Here is a 26,960-nt window from a genome sequence, read left to right as displayed (position 1 = left end):
GCAAGCTCTCAGTATCCCTATATGCAGAACACTCACAGAACCCCATTGTAAAGCACTGAGGGTGAGGAACAAAAGGCATGCATGTAAAAACCTCAGACAATTTTGTATAATATTTGAATGTTATACAAGTGGAATCATGCCTTATATACATGCCCTACTGGTTGTTTTTTAAATCCAGATATTAGAGAAATTCCCCATGCTTTGAACACAGATTACAAGCAATCAATACCATGCAGACACTAGCTGACTTGTGGCAATGGAGATGAGAGATGCACCAGGTCTGGAAACGCCCCACCTGTTCCCAATCATGAACAGAGATATAAACTAAGAAATGTTCATTAAACCATCAACAATACACTGAGGATCATGTAGCCACCATTAGCAGTAGACATGTTGTGGAATACAAGAAGGGCACAAAGTAATTTACACTTATAGTAGATTCCAGACTGCGCATATAGGCTACACATGCACCAGACTCAAAGAACAACAGCATGGCAGAAAAAGAACAGAAATGCCGCCATTATTCAGGCAGAAATCTGCAAGGACTAATTTCTGAAATACTGCACCTGGACATAAAATTACTTAACACAGTTTCCAGGCCTCAGGAGGCTCAGACAATAGCCCAGCACCAAGGTCGGTGCACTGAAGGGAGGCTTGCTTGAGAAGCTCAAACCACACCAGATAACATTTCCCAGAACACACAGCATACAATTATTAAGGTTAACTAGTTTCAGTTAGTAGCAGTGAGAATTACACCCATCTTTGAATACCAGGTGCAGGTAGCTATCGTGCCAATTGATCTCACAACAAATGAATACACAACACCCTAAATGGCCGACGAAGGAAAGCTCACACAAATAGAACAAAAGGAAATCCCACTAAATGGTTGAACGGATTTCAGCACAGCAGTCCCTCGCCACGTTATTACAACAATGGTCATTTATTCTGGGCCCAATTAGATAGTGCACCTGTCATTTCTTTAGTACATCCAGATACCGAGACAACATGCTGAAGGCCATGAACAGGCTGGTGGATAAGCCTCAAGCCTGGGAACGAGATGGGAGTATTACTTTAACCGGATCATAGCAGTTTGCCCACTTCTCCTTCCCCACCATGTACCTTGGCACCGCATAAAAGTGTCCAAGGCCGAATGAGCAAAAGACTGGCCAGTCAAATGATGTTCCTCTTATCAACTATTGTAGCAGAGTGCCAAACAATACATTGCTAGTTTGAAATGTATCATTTGTAGAAGGGTGTACCTAGGAGGAGTTATTAGTTGTGAAAGAACCAATAGTAAAAGGTTCGCTTAGAGATAACTATATTTTCTACAATATATAATCTACCAACGCATGAAGTTAGAGAGCAGAGGTTTTTATGGTAATTACTAACAAGGACATCAATTTTGATGATTTTCTTGTTTAAAACCTTGTTTTTCCTAATGCCATTTTGAGATTGTCTTTTGTACGTTCTCCCAGCAGCTGTCTGTGTTTGAATAAAGCTGGGTTTCTTTGTACACCTGGAGTTACTCTGTTATTGAGTTTTATTTTGTATTGGTATATTTGGGCAAAGCTTAACATTTGGAGACACTGCTAAAATACCCACTGTCTGGTGGAGGGTTGAAGACTCCTTGCCGCGGCTCCCTTGGGCAGCAGAGTACACCTGTAGGGAGCGGTTTGTGTGCACAACAGAGAAGAGGTTGGCAGGAGCCCAGTTTCAGCGAGGGCGAAGCGGAAGATAGAGGGGACTCGATGCTGGCTGACTTCGAGGATCATAGGATAAGTGAGTATATTCGTCCACAAAAATACCCGCAGGGGAGGGTACATTGGGTATTAATATTGCTTTGAGTTGGAAAAAGAGAGCGCAAAAGAGATATCTCAGACAGTAGTTGGGGAAGGCCACGCGGTAATGCGTAAAGCTCAGTTTCCTTTGGGGGCAGTAAAGCGTTTAAAGAGGAGGTACCTCATAGAACAGGAAGACAGCTGTGTAGAATACATTTATTTGGTGTTGATTGGTGTTGATATCGTTTGGTATTTAATAGGATAATAGAGGTTTTTTTATATGTTGGTAGAGTAACAGGATTGTTTAGAGGTAAGTATGGAATAGATTGAGATTGTGTATTGTTGGTGTGAGTTAGCAGGATATTGTGTTGATATTGTAAATTGTTGCAAGGGGGTGTTGAAAGGAAAAGAACAGTGAGAGTGTGGTGAAAATGGTGATTGTTGAATTTGTGGTAACTTGAATTTGTTATTATAATGGCGGACCCCCCATTGTTCATGTGTGTAAGTCGCTTCCCCCATATAAACGAAAGATTCTTAAATACCATGTACAATGGTTTAAAGACACGGCCCGTAAAATGTATCAGCCATGGCCCCAAGAAGGACGCACTCAAAGCATCTGCTGCATCTGCTGCAACACATAGACACATACCCACATGCCACCCACAAGGGAACGAAATTACAGAGCAGACTTAACATACTCAACTAAGCATACTTAAATTGTGGAAAAGGTTTGATGAGGCGGTGCAGGTCAAAAAAGAGAATATGGGTAGAAGAGAAAATCAAGGGCATGTGCAGCCAACAGCACCTCCTCCCCCTCAACCATGTGTTCCACTCTCGACCATGCCAGGATTATATCCATTGCAAGCTGCTGCAGGTTACAGCAATTCCAGATATGTGCCCTCGGAAGCAGGAGGTGAGGTTAAAGGAAAGGAAAAAGATGGTGACACCAAGAGTACATTAGCAACACAAGTAGAAAATTATAAATGTCACAGTTTAGAAGTGCAGCTATAGGAAGTGAGAGAGGAATTTAAAAGAGTGACAAGCATAAAAGGGAGGACAAAAGGAGGCAGCAGTCGAACCAGACAAATGGGTGGAAGGACAGATATTATTTAAAATAGACAGACATAAAACAGACAATGAAAACATGAAGATTCTGGAGAGAGTATGAGCAAGAGAGGAGGTGCGAAGAGTACAGGAGAGAAGTCAATGCTAGCATTAGTAGAAGAGTGACAGAGGGCAAAGAAAGAGAAGAATGAGTTGGGGGGCTGCAGACAGCGTTAGCAAAAACACAATTGATGAAATCAAAAGAGGAGTGCATGTGAGTGTGGGGATCAACAACGAGGTGCTGGAAGAAATTGTGGAAGAGGAAGAAGAGGCCCAACAAGCCCCTCAAACAAGAGCACCCGATGGGATAGAGTATCCACTAATAGATTTGCGGGATTATGAGCTGTTACGGAGCGGGGGTCCATCACTCCTGGAGCTCCTCCCAATAAATACAGGAAGAAAAACACTGTATGTAAATAGATAAAGGAATTTACTATGCTGTCGAACAAGCTGCATGACTGTAATGCCAAAAGGGATGAAAGGCGCGGTGACGCCCATGCACAATGCAGGACTGATGCAGTTACCATTGCGCCAAAAGGGGAGAGGACTAGCTTAGTATATTCCATAGCCACAAATAGATAAGAACAATTTGGTAGCTAACCTACCATTGTTGACACCAGGGTCAGGAAAGTGGATTTATGCATTCAAATAAAGGATGGCAGGTATGACGCTGGCTCTAGGAGAGATGAAGAGTTTACTTGCTTCCATTTTAGGAGAACAAGCAGACAATGTATAAAAAAGGGCAGGTTATCCTGATGTGACGACACAAAATAACACACCTGATGGGTCACCTTTCAACAATTGCAGAGCAGCCATTTGGATGGCATTAAGGGTGCAATACCCAGACAAATCGGACATGAGTGCGATTATGACATGCAAAATGAAGATACAGGAGGGTCCGGTTCCATATATTACAAGAAATACAAGAGAAGTGGCATTTAGAAATAGGGGAGAATTGGGCTAAAAGTATAACTGTGTTTTATCACATCTTATGTCAAAGTCTCCCTGAAGAAGTGCTGAAGCAGCTAAAGGAAATTGTAGGGATTGAGATGAAACAATGGGCTAAGATACAGTTGAATATTGTTCATTATTGTCAAATGAGACAAGAGAAGAAGAGGAATAAGGTAGAAGACAGGTAAAGAGGACAAGCTAAATTGGTGCAAAATACATTTTCTAAAATAACAGTGGAGGGAGTGTTGATAACAAAAGTTGGGGGAAAGAAGTATGAACAGGAAACTTAACAGCAGGATATTCAGGAGGAAGAGGAGAGTGTAACTATGACCCCAGAGGGAGGGATATGTGCCATGGGGAAGAGGATATGGATATGGAGGTGGATATGGATATGGATGAGGTTTTGATGGGATGGGATCATGATTTGGAGTTATTGACGCAAAGCTGGACGTGCGGGACAACAGGGCACTATGCGTGAGCATGTAAGAGCAGAGGGGCAATGGAAGAAGGATGGCAACACCCTGGCCCAAGAGGGGGGCCTGCATTTCCCCCTCAATAATATGCACAGTCACAGCAGGAGCAGGACACATTCAAATACACACAACAACAACCATTCCCACAACATAACGCACAGCAACAGATGCAGCTGTAGATGCACAAGACACCACAACAGCAGATGCCCCAAATACAACACAGGTATGTCAACAAACAGTGAATTCATTATAAATGCAAATGCAACAGTACGAACAGCGGGACAGGACCCTATTGCCACAGACTTCAGTGTCCGGAATAGGGGTGCCACAGTGGTGGGAGGAAGAGGAAATCCGTTCACAGGAACGGTGAAGAGCATTTACGCTCAATTTGCCAGCCCACAGTGAAGCTTAATGTGTCCAGTACTATCAGTAACTCGTGACCCGAAAGATGAACCCTGTATAATAATTACATTTTTGCATTTATATAGCGCTACAAACCCTCAGGCATCTGAGCACTACTTATTATTACCCACGGTGTGTGGTGCTCATTTATCGACCTCGGAAGGATGAAAGGCTGAGTTTGACCCTGCTGGGATTCGAACCTGCGTCGCCAGGCTCTACACGGGTGTCAAAGCAAGCACTCTACTTGCTGTGCTATCTGACCATGTGGGGGTAAGAATAGGGCATAGGAAGCTCTCTTTCTTGGTTGACACCGGGGCTACAGGATCTTGTGTCCAGGAAGGACAGTTTGCACTATCATGATTAATGATGGATGAACAAGAGTTGTCTGGGGCTGTGACAAAGGCTCCATTTACAGAAGAACTGCCTATAACAGTGGGAGAAGATACCATGGCTCCACCATTTTTGTATTCTCGGAAAACACAACATATTGGGAAGAGACATGACTTTCTCATTTACTGAGGAATAAATAAAATGTTCGACACTAGGCATTCATTTTGCAAATGTAAGAGAGTTCTTACGAGCGTTCCACGGTCACAAAGCATTACGAGGGATGCCTTTAAATTCAGAATTATTTCTTTAAGGAGTACAGGTGCTGTTTGGATGGCTCCCACGAATAAAGGACAAATTGTTACGATTACCAGCAGAGTTTTTGTTCAGAGCAGAAGTACCAAACAATGTGGCAGAAGGGGAGATAATAACAACACACTTAGAAGCAGTAGTGTTATGAGAGGACAGGGTAGTGTTACACAGGACAGTCGAGGAAGTTGTTAACTGGCGCAAAGATGTAGCATTGTACCCAACACAGCAGTTAAGTCACATGAAAGACGATGAGCTATTTGAAGACGACAATACAGATGATGTACTTTTTGACATTTCTATTCCATTCCATTTGCAGATACAGTACAGGGAAACACCCCAGATGATATTGTTGGCTAAAAAGGTCCCAACCTTTCTGCAACAAGATTGGCCAAAAGTACCAAAAGAAAGAAAAGAGGGAGCCATTTTACCCCGAGTTATACAACATAGCAGGTCAAAGGGAGCAGACAAAGGCATTTATGAAATGATTGCCACGGTGATGTAACTGGGTATCATTGTACCACCTGAATCCCCATGCAACACAGCAGTGTACTGTGAGGAATCTGAAGGCATCCTCACTTCTCTCCCCAAAATATCCTCATCCCAGGGGGTCAGGTAAATAACATCACCTTTGGATCCTGGCCATTGGGGTGGATATGCGAGGGAGGATCACCTGGGTGGAGGGAACTCCTCTCTCTTCCTCCTGTCTTCTCTATGGCTATGGCCCTCACATTTGGTGTTCCTCAGGGGTCCACCATTTCCCAGGTTATATTTAATATCTATGTTCAGCCTCTGACCAGGTTGATTGTCTCCCACGGTTTCCTTCACTATTCATACGCTGATGACATGCAAATCGGGGTTCACCTGGATCTTTCCAGTCAGAGTCAGCTGCCAGATTTCATGCCTGTCTGGAGTCTGTGGGGGAGTAGATGCTTGATAATTGGCTTAGATTGAACAGTGACAAAACTGAGGTTTTAGTGGTGGGCCCTCCTGCAGCTGCTTCTCTCTGGACACCTCGCTTCTGGCCGTCTCCTTGGGCCCCTTCCCTCAAACAATCTCCACAGTCAAGGACCTTGGGGTTAAACTCACATTTACCTTGTCAATGGGGCCACAGGTAAGCTTGGTCTGTCAACTGGACCATTTTCAGCTTGAGCCACTGCAACGGGTCACTCCTTTCATTCCGGCTCACCTCTTGGCCTCCTTTATTTCAGCATAGGTCACATCGTCATTGGACTATTGTGATGCCCTGTATCTTGGCCATCCTGCATATGTTCTCCATTGATTGCAACTTCTTCAGAACCATGCAGCCAGGCTGGCGACCTCAACTCCATATGGCTGCCATATCTCTCCTGTCCTCCGCAAACTTAATTGGCTATCAGTGACCAAACATATCCAGTTCAAGGCGCTCTGCTTGGTCCACAGGGTCTTCAACTGCCAGGGGGCAAAATATCTTAGGGATACATTTCTGCCTTATAACGTGAGCTGAGCTCTGCTCTTACCTAATGCCTATCTGCGGACCATTCCTCTATTTAGGGCTAGTCATATTGGCGACTGCTCCTTTTCAGTGACTGCCCCTATTCTTTGGAACTCTCTCGCTTAGAGCTATTCCTGATCACCGCAAGTTTTGTAAAGCTCGTAAAACGCTCCTCTTTTAGATTTTCTTCCTTCACTGTCCAACAGGGAGCACCGAGTTGGCTCCGGGCGAACTTTGCGCTTTATGAATAAAATCCAATCCAATTCAATCCAACTTGGGGAGTGGGGAGAGGACGTCCCTAGGTGAGGCATGGTATCTCCCATTCCCTTTTCAGAAAGAACCCTCTATCCCTCAAGGCTATTTTCAGCCCTTTTACTTTTCTTCCCTCTAAAATGCCTCCCAGAAACACCACCCCAACACAGGGACAAGGAACAGACCAAAGAGGAAGACACATCCTCATTTGGATGAAACAAACACATATCAGCACTATATTGTTAGTACAGACACACAACAGTCAGGTACCAAGATGAGGAAGAGACAAAACACAGATATACACACTTCCTTTATTAATTTAGATATCCCCAAACAACACTCTGGTACTGAGACAAAGAAGAGGGCCTGCAATGTATTCAGACGGAACAGCCAGGCACATCCACCTAATGGGTTGCACCATAGTCAGGCAATTGGACTTAATAACCCACACCTGAGGCCAATTAACACTCTAAATGGATAGAGAAATCCTTGCCTCCCAGCATAATGAGGAAAAGGCTTGAGAGAAGGAAGCTGGGGACATCGGAGCCGGGAGCCATGTCAAGCAGGAGAGAGAGACTCTGAGTCTGTGGCCGGCCATAAGAGAGCCTGGAAGTCCTGCTATCCTCCTTTCCAGGTACACACAGCAGGAGCTGTGGCACGCCTGAGGACCCACGTCACTGCAGAAAACCAGGAGAGTGAGGGGTGCTCTCTATGGCTGCCACAAAGGAGGCAAAGCTTGTTGAAGCCGGAGAGCTGAACAAGGAGTTAAAGAAACAGAAGGAAGCTGCCATGTGCAACAGGTGATTGGAAACAAGGCAAACACTCCTACTGAGGCGCTCTAGGAACTTCAAACAAGTACTTTTGAAATACCAAACAAACTGAAAGTTATTGGAAGTACTTTTGAATGCTGAAACAAGTACATTTGAAAAACCAAACGAACTAAAAGTTATTGGAAGTATTTTTGAATGCCAAAGTCAGTACTTTTGAATACTGAACAAACTGAAAGACATTATAAGCACTTTTGTATTCTGCCCAGAACAAAAGCAAGTTTTGAGCACTTGTGAATGGAGTAAGAGAAAGGTGGTGCACGTGGCAGATATCACAGAATTAATTGTTTGAAACAAAAGTATTGACAAAGCCAAGAGAATGCCAAGAAGGGTATGAGATGAGAAACCAAATAGTGAGCAAAGCTAAAAGACTTGAAGGAACTGCAGGTTAAGAGGAAACGGGTATTGGTAAGAGCCAGAGAAATACAGAAAAGGGTAAAAAGCTGCATGCTGGCCAAGCAAGCCATGGAACAGTATTAGAAGAGTTTGACACTGATGAAAGAACCAAGCTTAACTGTTAAAGGAGACAGAGGTATCGGTTGCATGACCTGTAAGGGGTAGACCTTGTGGTCCGACAACTGTGCCTAGACCGAGAACCCCCCTGTATGGAAAAGCCAATGAAAGTATCCATAAAGAAACATGTGTTTAGCAACAGCCGCCTATGTGACAAAGCAGATTCCCTTTATGAAGATAATGTTTTCAATGAAAAGACAATGTTCAACAAAGTGATGATAATATCAAAGGAAGATAGGAAGGTGATACGTGACAGAGCAGAAGCAATTGCAAATACACCCCACCCAGAGACCATGAAAGAATTACACCAATTCCTAGGCCTATGTAATTATTGTCACATCTTGGTCTTTGACTACAGCACGTATGTTTGCCCCCTTTTAGAAGGATTAAAGGAAGCACAGAAACAGCAGAGCACCCCCATGTGGACAGACAGAATGATAAATATATTTGAAGAACTGAAGCATACGATAAACACAACACCTGTATTTGGAATACCAAATTGCAAGCAATAATGTTATTTATTTTCACATTCCAATGGATACATGGTGACAGCTGTCCTCGTGCAGAAAACGTTAATGGGGCACACGCCACCTGCATATTACAGTGGGATCTTAGATCCAGTGATGATAGGGCATTTCAAATGTGAACAGGCACTGACTACAGCAGCCTTTGCAATAGAGAAATCATCAGCAGTAATGATTGGTGGTGCAGTAACATTGTATGTGAAGTACACCCTGTTTGCAATTCCTGAAAGTCCATGCTCACTACACAGAGAGCATCTGGATGCAAGGTCATATTGCCAATACGTCAATACAAATTGTAAGATTTCACATAGTGAACCCTGTAAGATTTATTGCCAAACCAGTGGGGAGAGAAGAATGGGTCCAAAACTGTTCAACATACACAGACATATATGACGATGTGCCCCCAGTAAGAGAAACAAAGTTAGAGTGGGGAGAGGTGGTCTTCATTGACGGTTCATCAACGATAGACCAGACAAAATGATTGCGAAGTTCTGGAGCGGTGATAAGGAATAAGGGCGATGATTTTGACATTGTGTCAAGTATCAGATTACCAGCACATTTATCTCTTCAGGCAGCTGATTTAGTGGCAATGACATTAGCATTTGAAGAGAACAAGGACCAGGTAGTGATGATATACTCTGATTCTGCCTATTTGACGCTTACAGTACACTCAGACTGTCACGGTGGAAAAGGATAGGCTCCCATCACGCAGACAGCACACCAGTACAAAATAGCAAGATTACTAGATCCACTGGCATATCCTATGGCAGCTGCCATGGTGAAGTGTGCTGCCCCACTAGGGGCACATATTTGATTTCCCATGGTAACACAGCAGCAGATGCAGAAGCAAAAAGGGCAGCATATTTTTGACAAATAGTAGATATTGCAATCAGTCCACATAAAAATATGCTCAACAGGAAGATAACAGAGGGCTATAATTCATTACCATTAACACAAATAGAGGGATTATAGAGGAGCACACCACAGACAGAGCAGGACCAGTGGATAAAGCAGGGTTGTTAAATATCCCCCACCGGTCCGGTGTGGAGACAGAATAGCATTGGGGAGCCTTTAATGCCACTTGAGTTGTTTACAGAGGCACTAGAACAGCTTCACTACCAGCACACACCATAAGAAAGCATGCAGCAGCAGATGTCTCAGAAGATTGGTTCATATCAAATTTGCATAAGCATGTTGTTAATGTTATCATCAATTGAGCCACGTGCCAGAAATACACTGCTGGACACACCCTGAGAATGGTGAGAGGAGCAAAACCCCTTCCTACACGCCCATATCGGCATTTGCACATCAACTATGTTCATATGCTGCAAACTTGTAATGGATATAAATGCATGATAGTGGTGGTGTGTACCCTTTCACGATGGATAGAAGCAGGACCACATACCCACGCAGATGCCAAGTCGTATGCTAAGTTCCTCGTGCGTGAGGGGTTTGCCCAATGGAGAGTGTGCAAAGTGTTGTGGTCAGACAAAGGACCACACTTTGTAAATTAGCTATATTCTGAGGCAACATCACTTCTTGGCATCAAGCAAACACTTTTTTCTGCTTATCACCCACAGGCTAACAACATTGAACAACACCTCAACGACCTCTTAAAGGAATGCATTGCAAAATTGAAGGATACGTTAAACAAACATTTGCTGCACTGCCTTCACCTGGCTCTTTTTGCCCTACACACTCAGCTAGGCTCAGACCACCACCTCACACCCCATGAAATAGTGACAGGCAGATGAATGCATGTCCCCATTGCTCCTCCCACACATGCTTGATCGGATGCAGAGAGATCTGTAACAGTGCTAGGAGAAAAAATGCATGATTACTTGTCCGCTATGACTAAATGTTTGAACTTTATTTCTCGACAGATAAAGGTGCAGGGGAAAGAAACACAGCACAACAATAGAGAGGACATTGTAGATATACATGTTGTGATACCCCCCTTGCTGTTCACAGGTCATTTGGTTTATATGCAGACCTTCATACGCAAATGGCACAAGCTGCGTTTGAGGGTCCATTTTCTGTCCAGTTTGCAACCCCCACCGCAGTAAAGATGCGTGGAAGAAAAGCATGGGTGCATATCGGTGACCTGAAATGATACCTAGGCACAGACCCACAGTCAGACGAAGGTGAGCAAGAAGATGGGAAAGAAGAGGTGGCCAGACCCAAGACGAGAGGGAGGACGAGTGCTGTCCAGCAATGCGATACATGACATCACACCAAAGAACTATGTATTTTCCAAGAGCAAGAGAAACCATCTCTTTAATATCTGGAGAAGATAGACTCCATTAGTATCATGATTGGTGCTTTTTTGTTTTCCCTTTATTTTTTGTTGGCTTGCCTATACAATGGCAGTGACATTTTTTGGTGATAATACTAATGTAGCTGCTAACATGAGTGAAGAATAACTACAGTTAAGAGAAAAATGATGAATGTTCACCTAAGAGAACATTTCCAAGGTTACACCCACAAAATTAACAACCTTTGGTATTGTCATATGACTAAGGTGGGATGAGGGAAATCAGATGAAAACTGCTTTGTGTGCTCACTCCTTCCCTATGCTTTCAGTGTTTCCAGAATATTTGTGGCTGACGAAAAACCAGTAAATAGGGTATACTGCAAGACAAGGGGACAATTCCAGGGTTCGGCTTCCTTAAAATGGGTGACAAAAGCAGATTCTCTTTATGAAGATAATTTTATCAAGGAAAAGACAATGGTCAACAAAGTGATGAAATATATATTGTCAGGTCCACAAAGGAGTGAAGTGACAGTGAGAGACCACCCCTTGTTGAAATGTACTGACAAAAAAGGGGAAGAGATACTGTTTTGTTGTGACGGACCACAGTTACATAAAGCAGGAGAAGTGTTCACCCCTCGAGGGTGGGTAGAAGGGATCATGGGATGCAGAGCAGAGGCACTCATAGGATTCTCATGATATCCTGTAGAAAATGCTAATGAAAAGTGCCTGGAAGAACCAATATGACAGACTGTTGACATGAGTGGAGGACGAAAAAGGGCCAGTGTCCAGAACAGGGATAGAAAACCCATTGCTATGTTTCAGAAAACATGGCACAGTGCAGATAGGGAACAACGAAGGATGCAAACGCATCATATTAGCTCAATGCCATTATTACATGCACCAGCACTGGTGATGCCTCAAAGTGATGAAGTGCAAATAATATATTATCCTATGGTCAAATGCAATCAGGAGAAAAGACACAAAAGATTACAACGTTACAAAAGAGACAATTCTCTTTCGAAGGAATTTCTTGAAGTACTAGGTTCTATCCCATCCAAACACAGGCTTTTTAGCAAGGTGTCTATGTTCTTTTCACACCTTCTTGCACCTGGCTTGCAATCAGTAGCAAATGCCGAGTGGTTGCAGATAACCAAATGGGAATTACTGCAGGCCATTAATGTCACCAAGAAGGGGCTCAATGCAATTAAGGAACAACTGGGAGTTATCAGATTGATGACTCCCAAGAACAGGTACGTCCTCCATTGCCTCACTGCTCTGGAGGGAGGAATGTGTACAAAAATTGGCTCAAGTTGCTGCACATTTTATACCTGCACACAATGAGCCGAATGGGAGTTTAATGGAAGCGATAATGTCCCTGCAAAATGTGCACACAAAAATGGTCCAGGAAACTAGTGAAGCTGAAGATGAGGACTGGTTTATAGTGCTAGTTACATGGGCGCCTCTCTGGCTAGGTAACACATTTAAACCTGTAATAGAATTCCTGGTATTCGTATTAACTCTGCATCTTGCAAATTATATTATCACAGGCCAGAAATACTGGCAAAAAGGTTGCAGAGCAACACATGATGACAGTGATATTGGGTAAATACAACGTGGTACACATCCACACCCAAACAGAAGAGCCACGTCAAATGCACGTCATCGATAGACCAATAGGTCCCCTAGGCACTATGGGCAACATTCCAAGTTGGACGTAAGCCCTTAAATGCGGCAGTAACGCTATCACCGCCCCATTTAATGGCTAGCTCAATCATGAGTTTGGTAGTAAGTTTGAGTTTTACCTCCAGCAAAAATCTAGATGTAGTATGCGCAATAACTGCCCAACTGCTACTCATGATCTGGCACTATTAGCACCAGAACGAATAGCGGTAGTGCAATTTGGGCTGGTGGTTTCCAGGTGGTATTGCTGCCGGGATACCGCCACACTCATGATGAGGCCCTATGTCTTTGCCCCTTACCCCCCCTGAAAATTATACTCTGCACTGGGTCAATTGTGAAGGAGATGTGGATGACCACCAGGCCAGAAGAATATGTAGAACAAGGAGGCAGCTTGAGGGGGGGTGCGCAAAATATAAAGTTCCCAAATATGGATGTGACATGATGGAGGCAAATGGAGGTGTGGTCAATACATTGACCAGAGGGGGGAGTGTGATAATGGAGATGAGAGTTGCACCAGGTTTGTCCACGCCCCCATCTGTTCCCAATCATGAGCGAAGATATGAACTAAGAAATGTTCAGTAAACGATCAGTGAAACCCTAAGGATCATGTAGCCACCATTAAGACTAGAAATGTTGCGCGATACAATTGGGGCACAAAGTAGCTTACACTTATAGAAGTAGGAGCTTCCAGAATACCCAGATTTTCAGTCTCTCTTTGACAATACCGCTCTATGGGATGTAATTAAAGGCCCCAAACCAACAGATCTGAAGGGCCCACTGGGTAACTGACCTGACAGCATTCTGAAACCTGCACATTGGAAAACTGGGCCTATTTAGGCAGACTTTGCAGGTGTATTTCTGCAGGGGAAATCCAGAGAAGGCTAAAACAAAAATGTAATCCGAGTGCTGATTGCAAAAGCATATGGCATTGTGGGCTGAAAAATAAATGCAACGCTTTCTTCACTGAAACTGTCACCCATCAAAAGGGGTGTGCTGTGACCATTCAGACCCACTTTTCAGCAGATAAACAAACAACAAACAGCAAGTACAAAATGTGGATTTTGTTAATGACTGAAAGAAACAGCCCCACACTTTCAGCGTAAAAGCAAAGTGAATTTTGATCAGTAAACCACACTGGATGTCAAAAAATAAAGGCTGAGGTTAGAAATTGCAATATGTGAGTTCCTTTCAGCCAAGGACAAATGGTGAGCCTCTGATCCAATATCACAAAGGACTCCCCCCAACTGATTACAACTGCAATAAAAGATGCAAAAGAAACAGTTGTGGCTTAGTGGGTAAGGTTTATCAAGGCGACAACTATAATATAGTGAAAAAGATTCTCATATTACGATTGGCCAATGGTGCTTAGTGTGTCGCGTCTCTCTGAGCTGTGGTTTAGAAAAGCCACTCAAAACCACTCCAAAAGTAATAATACTACAAGAAATACTCAGATAGGAGACAGCGCCAAATATTGCTTTCCAAAACCAAAAATTTGTTTTATTTGTAGTTGCCTTTGTTGATAACACGTGTTTCGGCTCTTATACCAGCCTTCTTCAAATCAGGGCATTATTTACTATTGCTCATGTATATTATCCACTGATACTAGAAAGATTTTTGTAATCAAAACCATATTCAAAAAATTATTTCTACATTTCCAAATCATAATTTCATATAAAATTGAACATAAATGTTAGATGTTAAATCACAGAGAAAAAGGGGTTGGAGAAGAGGAGGATTTATGGGTTTCACGAGAAATTTGCAGTTATAACAATTTGAGAAATAACAAAAACCAGTAAACAGTATATAATATACAGAATGAAAGAAACAGCAAATTAAGAAATAAAGAGAAAAAAATATGAAGAAAAAATAATAAAGAGAAAATAGATAAAAGCAGAATTAGTCTTGTGTTTTTGAAAAGTTAAAATATGAAAATTACAGTCTTTTCATTTAATGTTTGTATTTGCCGTTGCAAATACCTTGTGAAAACATGTCCCCGTTTGTAATGTCAAGTTGAATCTTGTCAATAGATGCGTTCAATCCCTTCAAAATTAAATATATTCGTTTAGCACACCAAGTAAATATATTTGTTTAGTACATCGGCATCCCTTTTATTCAAAAACCGTGTTGATTCTTTGGAAACACAAAGAGGGTAATTCGGTGCACAAGTGGCACACGCGGCTGGCGCACAGAGTACGCATGCGGCAGTCTGCGCAAGCCGCGTGCGCCAAAACCCATTTCAACGCACAGCGTATTCATGGATTTCAACATCCATGACCAGCCGTGGCGCAGAGCGGCACAGCAACCCTGCAGTAGCGCCAGTAATGCCCACAATCCCGCCCGTGCGCCAAAAACATTGCATAAATCTCCTACATGGCGCAAAGGCCAGGGGGCCAGCATACAGCCCCCCCAAGATAGAAAACAAGTGTAAAAGTCCGCATGCACCCCTCAGAATACACGTACCCCTCTCGCGCTATTGAAAACACATGGAAAACTCCCCGTGCACCCCTTGGAATACACATACCCCTCTCGTGCTATCGAAAACACGTGGAAAACTCCCCGCGCACCCCTTGGAATACACGTACCCTGCTCGCACCAGCGAAAATGCGTGTAAAACTCACTGCGCACCCCTCGGAATACACACACCTTGCTCGCGCCAGCCAAAACGCATGTAAAAGTAGACACGCACCCTCGGAATTCACGTAACGCATCCCACGAAGAGCACGTACAGAGCGATGTAAACCCACGTGGGACCTTCAACCCATGGTGAGGGAAACGCCTGCGCATGTTACGTCACAGACGCGCTTACGCACTAAGGGCCTTTCCTCGAATTACACACTGATGTGCTGTTTTTTCACGTGCCAAATCAGTCCGTATCAAGCTGGCCATGCGACAACACACGGAAGACCACGCTCCTGCCCAGAAGGCCGAATTACTGCCCCCCAGAGCCCCGAGCAGCCTCCCACGAGCCATCTGCTGCTGCCTGCCTCCCTGCTGCCACCGTGCCCTGCCATTTGGTGGCTGCACATCTGCCATCTGCAGGGGTCCAGTTGCAGTGACCACCCCTGCTGGAACAGAAGACTCCCGACTAAAGTACCATCACTCCACAGCCCAGCCCGAGGACCCAGTTGCCCACCCTCACCTGTTTCGGCGGTTGCCATGTCCGACACAACACCTTCCGGCACCAGTGGCAACCCCAAGCCAGAAAGGCAGAGAGCTACCAGCTTCAGTCAAAAGGAAGTTGGTATCCTGGTGGAGCAAGTTCTAGGGCATTATGATGCCCTCTTCACACCATTGCCCACCGACAAGGAAGGACGGAAGAGGATCTGGAAGGACACAGTGGGTGCCATCAACGCGGAGGGGGTGGCATCCGGCGACATCAAACACGTCCAGAAGCGCTGGGAGGATTACAAGTCCAGGACCCTCAAGAAGGCCTGGTGCCTCTTGGAAGCAGAGGATGCAGTAGGGCCCCACTGCATCCTCTGCTTCCAAGAGGTGCCAGGGCCAGCTTACCACCCAGCAGATGAGGGTCCTGGAGCGCATTCACCCAGTGCTTCACCATCAGATCCTCCTGGTTCATGATCAGCTCCACAGGGTGCCCAGGTGATACTTGTGCAGGAAGATTGCATGGAGGACGACTGGCGCATAGGGGGTTGTTCAGTTGAGGAGGGGATCGCTAGAAGAACCCAGCCTGGGTGACCTGTCCTAGTAGGCCGACGCGGTCAATGAGGTATTGGGAATATGTGCATTGTCCTCATGAGAACCCTGCACGTCATCCCGAATACAACGTTGACGCAACGCCACCACAGCTACGACAGGCTCAACCCGGTCCCGGATAGCCACATCCGCAGGGAGAGGAAGGCCAGTTGTTGTTCGCACATCCCCTCCCTCAAAACGGGTCTGGACGAAGGCATCCCTGCTGGTGCGGGATGATGCAGTCACTGAATCGGGCACAGGATTACACACAGGCACCTCTGCGGCGGCCTGTGCTGCCTTCTGTCCCTGCCCCTGGACTGCACCACTAACACCAGTGGAATGCCCCCCTCCAGGCCCCATGCGTGGGCCTTCCACGGCCTCCTCCTCAACCAAACCCACCACCAACCTGAATGACTCCGTGCCATCTTCCTCCGTAGGCTCAGCTGCCCCTTCTGCTGCCGAGGAGTCCATCTCCGACCTCTGCCTCTTCCACCTACCCTCGGCAGCTGTGGCCGCGGATGCGGCACCACACTCCTCACTCCCCGAAGAGATGACATCCCTGGAGGGGAGCTGGGCCTTGCGTCTCCAGCCGGCGGTGGGATCCCTGCCGCTGTCCTCCACAGCACCGTCTCTGCCCTCTTCATCAGTTGACACTGCAGACAGGGAGAGACAGAACACAGGCATCAGGGCACTGTACAATGGTCTGATACACACATGACAGTTGCACATGAGTGGCAGTGTCAAACTTCACAGATGGCATCACACTCCCCAACACACATATCATTTGAAGCAACACACATGCGCAAATTAACAGGAATGTTGCAGCAGGCAGCAAGATCCATACACATACAACAGCATGACCATCCGAAGGTTAGCCACACATCACATGCAACACGAGGAGTACCGAACACATGCACACACGCCACCAGACATACATGCATCTGTACATCTCCACCACCTGTCACAGTGAAATCATTGGCAACTCTGTCACATCTGCCAATCAGCCTCCTACATGTCTCTGTCACATGCATCCATGGCGTATCACATTCGCACACATGTCAAACACACACACGCTCATGTATGCTCTGCACCTACATGAAGGTGGAACCAGCATCCATTTGTCACACCACAACCATGCCACAGTACATACACATCCATACATGGGGCTTTCCAGACATATGCCCAAGCTGCACACTCCTGGCACACCTCAACATGCACTGCGTCCAATCAGTACCCATGGACCCTTATCGCTCGACTCCAGACGGGTCTGCCTCTTAACGACCTGGAGGTGGAGTGCTGGGCATATACTTTCCAGGAACTTCATCTGGTTGTTGGTAAGGCGGACCCGGCACCCCTCTGCATGCGCTGCCTCCAAGAGGTGCCGGGCCTTGCTAAGGATCCTGGACCTGAAGTCCTCCCAGCGCTTCCGGACATGTGGTATTGCGCGGGCTGTCACCCCCCTCCACGTTGATGGCAGCCACGATGTCCTTCCAGATCCTCTTCCGTCCTTCATTGCCGACGGATGGTCTTCCGAAGAGGGCATTATAATCCACCAGGACTTGCTCCACAAGGATACCAACTTCTGCGGCACTGAAGTTGGTAGCCCTCTGCCTCTCTGGCTGGGGGTTGCCAGTGGTGTCCGATGGTGTTTCCCCCGACATGGCACCCCCCGAGGCGGGTGTGGGTGGGCAACTGGGTCCTGGTGCTGGGCTGTGGAGCGATGGAACTTCAGTCGGGAGTCTTCTGTTCCAGCAGGGGTGGTCACAGCAATTGGAACCCTGCAGATGGCTGACGTGCAGGCACCAAATAGAAGGGCACGTGGCCAGCAGGCAGGCAGGCAGCAGCAGATGGCAGGTGGGAGTCTGCTCGGGGCTCTGGGGGCAGGAAAATGGCCTTCTGGGCAGGAGCGTGGTCTTCCGTGTGTTGTCGCGTGGCCAGCTTGATACGGAGTGATTTGGCACGTGAAAAAACAGCACGTCAGTGTGTAATTCGAGGAAAGGCCCTTAGCGCGTAAGCGCGTCTGTGACGTGTTACGCGTGGGCATTTCCCTCAGCACAGGTGCATCCGCACGTGCAAAAAATCACATCCGCGTGTGAATGCATGTAATTCGAGGAAAGGGCCTTAGCACTTATGTGACGTTACGCGCGTGGGTGTTGCTCTCAGCACAGTTAAAGGTGAGCGTGGGCTAGCAAAACACTGTACGTGCTGTTCGTGGAGACCGACGCGTGTGTTTACTCTGCTGGAATCACACACGATTACTTCACAGCATCTGAAGTCCGTACCTCTTCTTTTGGTGGGGTGTTGCCTACACGCACAAGCGCGTGTGTTTTTTTTTTTTTTTTCTCCACGCAAGGCAGACGGTGAGTTGCATATGATTTTTTCCCACTGTGGTTCCCCCTCTGCATGCGTACCATTTAAAGGTCACAGTAGCCCGCGTGTTCCATGTGTACGTGTTTTTTGTGTTCCTGGGTGCCACACCGTATGGCTGGAGGTAATAGTCATGCACGTGGGCTACCGGGGTCGCCTGCACACATTTTTATTTTATTTTTCCTATTTCCTGTGCTTGAATTATTATTTTATTTTTTATTTTTTATTTTTTATTTTTTATTTTTTATTTTTTATTTTTTATTTTTTAATTTTTTTATTTTCTTTTTGGGGCTGCCTGAGGGTTGCGTGACCTGTCATTTCTCCCAAGGGGTCACAGACAGCCTTGCAGGGGCACTTGGGTACCTATACCATCAAGTGCCCTACCCCCTTCTAGCCAATTGCCCAGGACAATTGTTGAGTGAATCTCCCATAGCCCATTTTCCATCTGTGCCATGGATGGGAGGCCACCAAAGGCTAAGGGCGGCAAAGCTGGCCTTCCTCCCAGGGCTGGATGTGGTCAGGCACGTGGGCGCGGAGACCAGGGAAGACGGTGTGTCCAGGGTGGCTCGGGTGGCTACAGGGGTGGAAGAGGCAGGGGTGCCACTCTGCAACGGGATGCCCAGCCATGTGCTGGTGCAGACATGCCACCACCGCCTGTGGTTCCAGGTGATGCAGCTGTTGCATCACAACCTGGCGCCCATATCAACCAACAGCAATTTACATCTGCTGTCACAGGCCCACCGGTGGTGGTAGCTGCAGGTGCAGCTGTGGACACCTCCACCCGGGCTCTGTGTCTCGCAGCGCATGTTGCGTTGTGTGAGGAGGACTCCCAGGATGATTTCCATCTTGTCCGGAGGGTGGACTCATGTGCGTCCACTGTGGTTGTGACTGTGGTGCACATATCTGGGGCAGTTATGACATCTGCTGCCCCAAGCAGCCGGGTGGTGGTAACTGCATGTGCAGATGCATCCAACACTACCCCGGCAGTGACTCAGATCCAAGCAAGATCTTCTGTCCTCATACCAACACCCACTGCCTTGGTCCAGTCCACCAGCGCCACTGCCCCCACTGATCAGGGCCACATTGCCCCCTCAGGGTCAGTACCACCGTCCAAAAGGAGGAAGCGTGCTCCTGCACTAGAGGCTGGGACCCCAGACATGGCTCTGGCCTCTGGCACGTCAAGGGAGAAGCCTTTTTGCAATCAGGAACTGGACTTCCTTGTGGACTACGTGTCGGAACACCAACGCGATATGCTTGTGGGCCCACAGTTCCATACAACGCATCACCAGCGTTTGGTCCACTGGCGCATGTTGCGGATGGTGTGACATCCATGGGATTCCAGGTGCACACAGCTCAGGACTGCTACAAGCGCTGGAATGACCTCAGATGCAGTGCTAAGAAAAAGTGTGCCTCCAATTACACTGTAACGCTCACCTGGTATCCACAGGGACGTCACTCAACCTGTTCTGACCTCAAACCCTTCCCTGGAGTCTACTCGACTGGAGACTGGACCTGAAACACAGGATTGGTAGAGTTTAACTCCCTATTGTCTCTGTCTGCTTGAACCCCTTCTTCCCCGGGGTCCAAACCTTCCCTTTGATCCACAGCTCACCTTGTTTTCTTGGAAAGTGTGCTCTCCGTCCTGCTTTCAGCACAGGGGCGCGTTGATTGATGCAGGCTCGTTGCTGACTAGTTACTTCACTGGCAAGAGTCCGACAGGTAAGTATAATGAGTCTTTTGAACAGTTCTCTAACTTCGTTCCTTTCTTTCTTTAGATGATGGCCGGCATCCGGGGATGGCGACGTGCTGCTGAGATGAGTAGCGCTGAAGGTGAGTGAAAGCGCGATGCGCAATGCGACCCTTTCGTATTTGTATTGAACTGAGTTCTTTTTCTGTGTCTTTTAAGTGCCGCAACATTTTCAGCGTGGATGCCGGTTATGAAGAAGAAATGCGGTGAGTAAGCGTGGCATGCGGCGCCTCTAGATGTTTCCACGCTAACCTGGAGTGTCTTTTCCCTCTTGCAGATGGATGAGAAGTTCCAGAGACAGATCTCCCCCAGAGCGGCTGGGATTCAGGTAAGCATTTGAAACTCGTAAAGTCTTTAAAAATAAGCGAAGATTTGCTGAATGCTTACTAATGCCTTTTTTCTGTTATTTTCCCTTTTCCTTAGGAAGCGGTGTGCCGGGATGGGAATGCCACCGCCGAAGATGCCCACAGAACAGAAGAAGCGATGAATGATGGGCAAAAGCGCCGTAAGGTAAGGCTGTTCCTAACGGTGTTCTTGTTCTTGCAGGAGCTGAGCGCAGAAGCAAGATGCAGGCCTACTGGAGACCGATCCGAACATGGTGAGTGTCACGCTGCAGGTGCAGAAAACACAAATCAGGTTTCTCAGCCTGGGCGTGGCTTAAATAGTCTCTGGGTATCCCAGGTGTCTGGGCTGAACCACACCCAAAAGACTAGACTGCACATGCAGTTCTGGGAACCGAAATATGTGGGGGCATCCATCTTGTCCCCATCAAAGCACTACAAGTCCAATCCCCAATGTTATCCTATGGGAGTGAGTGAGTCTGGTGCCACAAGCGCCAAGTCTGACTCCAAGTGGGTCTTTGTCGGGATGGAGAGGCCCTTGAGGGCCATGTAGGTGATCGTGGCCTGGCTCCAGCCTGACATCTTGGAGGGCTGGGGACATGAGGGGCAGGAATCATGACATACACCATGTCTCTGGTGACTGGTGGTGGGGCACCACCAGAGGAGGATGAACTCACTCAGCATGAGATCGCTTCAGAGTTCATCGCGGAAGAACAAATCCATGGATTAGGAGAGAGGATGGATTATGATGCATCATCTGGTGAGTATTGATGCGTGTAAATCAATGACATGTGTGTTTGGCATGCGTGACCCGCCCAGCTACAAGTAGGCTCTTTCCTATCTTCAATCTCCCTCACCACCTGTGTTGTTCACCAGGGGTTTGACCTCTCGGCCCCAATTCATGGAGAGCAAGCTGCAGCTCTTGACTACTGCATTATCATTTTTTTGTACAAGTTCCAGGTGCTATGCTGATGACAACCAACTCATTTCCTGGCTGACCTTGGCCACTTCTTGTCCCTCCCTTATTTCTGATAGCCTCATGGCCATTTGCTTTTGGTGTGCTACCAACGGTCTTTGTATGAAAGCCAGCAAGACTGGCATCCTTCTCATCGATGCACCTTTGCCATCATTTGCAATCAATCTCTGGCCAGCCCCACTTAGCCCTCCTCCTGCATCCACCTGCAAGGCCAAGAACCTCAGGGTCACCTTTGACTCAACACATCCCTTTTACACACACATTTGTGACGTATCTTGGAATGGATTAACTTCTTGCTCCGCCTCCTCAAGGGTACTGTTCCTTCCCCCACATTCTCCAACATGCTCACAGTCTGTCAAGCTCTGGTTCATTGAAGGTTGGGGACATTCTCTTTCAATGTTCGACCTGCCTCCACCCTCCACCACTAATCCAGTACAGGACTGCAAGACTTGTCCTTGGCCTCAAGCCCTGGGATCCTATCTTTCCAGCTCTGTGACCCCTTCATTGGCTGCCAGTGGATGCAAGGATGTTACTTCAGACCCTCTGCATTGTGCACAAGGTTTTTTGGGACTGGGTAGACAGTACCTTCCATAATCCCTCTACCAATTCCACCCCTCTTGAGTCCTTTGCTCCTCTACAACACACTCCCTCAAGGTCAGTCGTTACTTCAATAAATAAGGTAGGAGCAGATCTGTGTGTACTGCTGGGAGCTCACTTTTGAACAGCCAACTGGCCACATTGAATCTTGAGGAGAGGAATATCTGCTTCCAGAAGCACCTCAACACCTTCCTACTTGCTCCTGCATTAGCCCCTCTTCTACCCAGCTGAACAGTTTCCTATTGGCACTGTACCCCTGCACATACTCTGTCCATTGAATCAGGTACCTGCTCACCCTGCCTCCTTGCTGCACTGCCTACAGGCCTCCCACATCACTGGGGCCAGTGCGTGTCCCCATACAGTCCAGCAGCACTCTTTGTCTGCACTCATCAGATTTGCCATGTCCAAAACATTTTGCACTTGCCACTTGCTGGCTGCACTCCCACTTTTTGAATGGACATTCTCTCAATGGACTTCATTTTCCTTCTTTGGCCTCCTCTGTTTGGCACGTTTCCCTTCTGCCCCTTCCTGGGTCTTCAACCCTTTATCCCTTCTCCATGCACTAGCGTGTTCTGTATATCTATGTGCCCAGTATGATAGTTTTTTTTAATTCCTTTTTTCCTTATTCCCCTCCCTTTGATTTTTTGAGCTCTGAGCCACTTGTGTACGAGTGCAATCTTGATGGTGCTGTGTGATGTTGACCTGACATGTATGTACGCATGTTCCTCCTATCACAGTATGGAAATGCACTAGCGCAGGTGCCTCCTATGACACATGTACTGTGCATAGTTGATTGTAGTTAAGTGCTGCACATGAACATGCATGTTACATGTGTCATGGTGTGTTCGGTTACATTTCTAGCTGTGTCTATTTGTGTGTTAACACATGCTTATGCCAGGTGCTGACTATTTGTTACCATCTCTCATTTTGGCATTGGATGTATGCCCTCTAGAGGTTGTGTGTGATGCAGGTGATGTGCAACATGCAATACATGTGTTGCATTCACATTTTGCACACATACTTTACTGCTTTTGGTATGGCCCTGCATTGCAATGCTATTGGATGCATGTTGGGTTTTGATTTGCCTGTGACATGGCTGTTTCATTATGTGTCTATCAATGTTGTGAACTGTATGTGTGTGGTATGTGCTACTGACATACGTGTTCTTATTTCTCTTTTTATGTTGTAGGTGATGACGCACTGGCGGCAGAGGATCAGGATGTCATCCCAGACATGGTGGTCAGTTCACATGACCAACCAGGCACCGTGGTGGTCGTGGGGTCGCAGCCCACGAGAACCCACAGGTGTTCCAGGCCATCGTGCCCAGAGCTGACTCTGAGTCAGGCTCTGATGTATACTCTGACCACTATGTTGAGCTGGATCTGCATCATGACGTGTCGTCGCCGGTAGGTGATCCTGTGTCGGATGGTCTTCCGCCTGCAACACCTGCAGTAGGGGGCCAGGCAGGGTTGGAATGTCCGCCTGTTGTGGTTACGGGTGCCCGGTCACACTCGACACCAGTTGGCCATGTTCCTGGGGCATCAGGTCGACAGAAGGATGCAGTCCTGCAGCCGCGGGCGGCACCAACCCAGCAAGGACCACGGCTTCTTGGGCCCAGCAGGTGTGGTGTCTGGCAACGCGGTGGCTGTGTGCCACCAGGGTCAAATGAGTGGAAGCGTTCCATGATTGCCATAGCACAGAACAGGGGGGAGCAGTTGAGGTGATTGCTCAAGTCATGGAAAGTGCGGCCCATTCCATCCTCCCCTCTGTAAGGCAAATGGTGCTCCATCAGCGGGCTACGCAGTCCACGTGCCGTTCACTCAGGCTGGGCATGACGGCGTATGACAGGGCACGCCGGGCTGAAATGGTGGCACTGCGTGAAACACTTAATGCTCAAGCAGAGGCACACCGTGAGGCCCTGAATGTGGAACAACAAGCCCTCCGATCTACTATAGCTGACCTCATGATGGATAAAAGTAGGCGGACAGAAGACAAGTTTGAATAGCTTGAAAGAACCATCTCGGCTGAACTCGTGCAAGCCAGGAGTCACTCTGTTTGTCATGTGAGGCGATGCAAGCAGAACTCTGTCTCACATGTCAGTCCCGGCAGGAGGAAGCAAGTGTGACACGTGAGGTAATGCATGGTGACCTCACTCTCATTGCCCACCAGGACCTGGCTTACCAGACCTGCATACTTGCTGCAATTGAGGGGCAAGGCATGGCTAGGCGTGGTGGGTCAACTGCACCACGTCCACCTTCTGATTCAGGCGTGCAGGCGCTGAGCCCAGTGAGGTTTTTTTTTTACCTCGACATCTACACATGTGGGTGTAGAGGTGCTTCTCCTGCTTCCCTTTTCCATGGGCTCGCAAGGATGGCTCGGTGTAACAGCATATCACACATGGGCATTGGGCTTCCGTCATATCTGTGGCCAGTCTGCATTTGTACTTGTGTATATACCCCTAGTGGGTATTCCAGATGGGTTCTCCAATGCATCTCTGCACTTCACTTTAGTGAGTATTATGCTGACTGTGCATTTCATCATGTTGCTTGAGATGTTTGTTATGTATTGACTATGTTGATGCACCTCCTGCTTCAGCTGATACCATGCACCCTTTGGCTGCATACAACACACTGATGGTGGGAGGGGTCCCTGTGCTGAGAATTTTAAATTGGCACAGTTTTCCCACAGTGATTTTGATATACCACATGAAGGCTGCACGCTGAGTTACCCCTGTCACTACGCATTTAAAAAAACACCCATTCCTCGCTAGCACCACTTTGGACATTTCCCAGCACTGGCTGGTGTTTGGATGTGACATCTGAGTTATGACTACATTGTTTGTCATTTCAATTTTCAGTTTGTGTCCTGGACCTGCTCCCCCTTTCCCACTGTTTGCAACTGGCCCTTGTGAGAATCCGGACAACCAGGATGCTTGAGCCTGCCACCACTATCAAAAGCCCACTAAGGTGGCCCTGTCTAGACCTGTCCATATGCCTTCTCAGTCACTTGAATACCCCCTTGTCATTGTCCCTCTGTCTCCCCCCTTCATCATCACATCCCCTACTCTCCTGCACCGTCAGGTTTCCCTCTGCCCCTTGTGTGTGCTTTCTTTCACCATCTTCCCCATTAGTCATTTGGAGCCTGGCCCCCTCCTCTCTTCTCTCCTCCCTCTCCCTCTCCACCCCCCCTTTGGCCTCCTCCTTGTACTCTGGCTGTCATTTTCAACCACTACCCCAATTGCCATTGGCCATGGTGATACGTAGGTGCTTGTTTGGCCATGGTGATACGTAGGTGCTTGTTCTTTGCAGACATTTGCCCTTCTGCCTATGTCCTTCCAAACCCCACCTTCACCATTTTAGGTATTATTTTGACAGTTTATTTGATCATTAGTCCCTCCACCACTGATTACAGGTCACCTCTTCCCCCTTTCGCTTCTGTCTTTCTTCTCTGCCTCCCCAGCACTATGTTGATTCTTTGTAGACCTACCACAGTTTGTCACTTGTTTTGTTACTCCCCTCACCTCTTCCCTCCTCTTCCATCACTCCCCTCCTTATGTGAATCCTGCACTGTGACTATTCCCGTCAGGCATTGGAAAGTTGATGCTAGTTATGTCATCCTACATTCCCTCCCTGGACTCTCCCTTATTGGTCCAGGCAATTGTAATATGTACTTTGCTTTTCCAGTTCATTATCACACTGTGGACTGTTTGAAGGACATGTGGGAATGTACTGTTCTTCTCCCTTATTCACCCCCTCATTGATGCGCTTTGATGAAGTTTGTGTGTTGGTCATATTATGGATTTCTATGAATCAGTAATGGGTCACTTTCTGCCATTGCCGATGTGGTGTACTCTGTAAATGATATGTTCTGTTGGTCAATGTCTGATGCAATGTAGTGATTTCTTTTGAGGTGTCAGGGGATGGGTGTGGTTTGAGACACAGGGGGGTCCTTGGTGATATGTTCATATGTGCTGTGTATGGGACACTGGCATTCACTTCATTTCACATGCATGTATTCTAGCCATGTCCAAATGGACAAATACACTTAAGCAACACCCCCCAACTACATTGCACCTAGATTGCCTTCTCATGCATGATGTGTCATGACAATCCATGTTCATTTCCGAGTCATTAATCGTGTACATGCATGATACGGTAATATTTGGTTGAATGCCATTTTATGGAATGATGCAGAAGGGTTTTCACCAATGCAATGCACACTCACTGTGCCATGCAGTGTGCAATGTTTGATACAGCAATTTACAATTTTACAGTGTGCATGGCAAAAGGTTCTCAGACTTTTGTTGCTTGCACCACTGGTGGCATGCATTTGTGGCACTGTTTTCAGGGTGTGAGGTTTTGGTCACTCCTA

The sequence above is a fragment of the Ambystoma mexicanum genome, chromosome 5p, assembly GCF_040938575.1.
Source record: "Ambystoma mexicanum isolate Mex_15411 chromosome 5p, UKY_AmexF1_1, whole genome shotgun sequence".
Taxonomy (NCBI): Eukaryota; Metazoa; Chordata; class Amphibia; order Caudata; family Ambystomatidae; genus Ambystoma; species Ambystoma mexicanum.
Note: the sequence above shows the minus strand (reverse complement) of the source record.